The sequence below is a fragment of the Saccopteryx leptura genome, chromosome 4 (genome assembly GCF_036850995.1).
Source record: "Saccopteryx leptura isolate mSacLep1 chromosome 4, mSacLep1_pri_phased_curated, whole genome shotgun sequence".
In the NCBI taxonomy this organism is placed as follows: domain Eukaryota; kingdom Metazoa; phylum Chordata; class Mammalia; order Chiroptera; family Emballonuridae; genus Saccopteryx; species Saccopteryx leptura.
This window is the reverse complement of record NC_089506.1, coordinates 79,791,410-79,793,363: the sequence shown is the minus strand read 5'-3', so window position 1 is coordinate 79,793,363 and position 1,954 is coordinate 79,791,410. Positions and strand designations below refer to the sequence as shown.

At 39.6% G+C, this 1,954-nt stretch overlaps 1 non-coding gene across 1 annotated transcript; it reads right to left on the bottom strand.

The window, feature by feature from the left end:
• Nucleotides 1-201: 201 nt before the first annotated feature.
• On the bottom strand, nucleotides 202-277 carry TRNAN-GUU (transfer RNA asparagine (anticodon GUU)). Its single transcript has one exon. It is a non-coding gene; the product is annotated as a tRNA-Asn (tRNA).
• Between the last annotated feature and the right edge of the window lie 1,677 nt (nucleotides 278-1,954).

Sequence of the window (1,954 nt, the reverse complement as noted above, 5' to 3'; positions counted from 1 at the left end):
CAGGGGGCGATGCTCTGTCCCTCTGGGGCGTCGCTCTGCCGAGACCAGAGCCACTCTAGCGCCTCGGGCAGAGGCCAAGGAGCCATCCCCAGCGCCAGGGCCATCTTTGCTCCAATGGAGCCTCAGCTGTGGGAGGGGAAGAGAGAGACAGAGAGGAAGGACGGGTGGGGGGTGGAGAAGCAAATGGGTGCTTCTCCTATATGCCTTGGCCAGGAATCGAACCCGGGTCCCCCGCACAACAGGCCGACGCTCTACCGCTGAGCCAACAGGCCAGGGCCAACAACATAACTTTTGAGAGGATGTAAAAGAAAAAGAACTCTCATTCACGGCTAGTGGGAATGCAAAATGGCACAGCCACCCTAGAAGAGAGTAGTTGGTTCTCCCAAATCTAAAGGTACTCTAAGCACATGCTTCAGCAATTATACTTCCTGATATTTACTTGAAAGAGTTGAAAAATGTAGGGTGTGGACAAATAATTGTGATGCATCCAGAAGATGGAACATTATTCAGCACTAAAAACAAATACTCCATCAAGCTGTGAAATATATGACAGAACCCTAAATCAATATTGCTAAGTATGAAAATAAAAACAGTATAAAAAGACTATCTACCACATGATTTCAACTAGATGGCATTCTGGAAAAGGCAAAACTATGAAGACAGTAAACATGATTAGTGTTTGCTAGGTGTTGGGGGGAGACAAAGAGGCAGAACAGCAAAGATTTTTAGAGCAGTAAACCACACTGTATGCTATTCTATTAGTGAATACATGTCTAACCCATGGAATGTGTAACAGCAGAAGTGGACATATTATAATCTATATAGTTTGGATGATTACAATGTGTAACAAATATACTAGTCTCAGTTGGAGGGTTGCTAAAAGAAAAAGACTATGTATGTGTGTGTGAGGAGGGGATACATAAGAAATCTTTGTACCTTTCACACAAAGTGCTATGAACCTAAAACTTTTCTAAAAAGTAGTCTATTAAAAGACAGAACAAAACATCCAACACTTTCTTTGTATCTTTCTCTATCTACCTGCTAACCCATCTAAAATTAATAGACCATAAAGAGATTATTTTGTGTTTTTTTTAAGATTTCTATTTTTAGATGCTATGAATTGAATATTTGTGTCTCCCCCCACCACTCACCATTTCAAAATTCATGTGCTGAAACCTAATGGCCAATATGATGGTATTAGAAGGTGGAAACTTTGGGAGGTACTAAAGTCATGAGGCTCTCCCCACAAAAATGGGATTAGTGCTCTTATAAAAGAGACCCCAGGGAATTAGCTGTCCTTTTCACCATGTGAAGATGCAAGAACTCTTCAGTCTCGAAGAGGACCCTCACTTACCCAGGCTGGTACCCTGATCTCCAACTTCCAGCTTCCAGAATGGAGAGAAAGACATTTCTGTTGTTTCTATACTCTCCAGTTGTCTGAAAGGAGTAAGGCATTATTAGTCTAAGGTAGAAGTTTTATAAAAGTCCCAGCATTTTTCTACACACCTCTTGGCAGATATCCTCTCTGCAAATTTAAATTATTGAAAAGCTTGGACAGCTTCTTGGTGCAACAGGAAGGCTGGGGCAGCAGATCATTGCTTCTCCAGTTCAGTTATGGAGATAACTGAGATCAACAAAGATTTCAAAAGGAATGGATGGAATTCCCCACATTTTTGTTTCTCTATCACTAGTATCAAAGTTTATAATTAGACCACTATAGAAACCAAGTATATAAAAATGTAAGGTCATTGAAAAAAAAGATGTGATAGGTTTATTAAGAAGGAAGCACTTATTCCGTACCCCTTGCTAAAGACATAAAGTAACGTTAAATTCTCAAAAGGAAATCTTGATATTGGATATATTTAAGAATAATAATATATAATAAGCTTTACACAGCTCTAATGATCAGTTTTATTTTAAGACGGGAAAAATAAGGTAAATATGGATTTAAAAC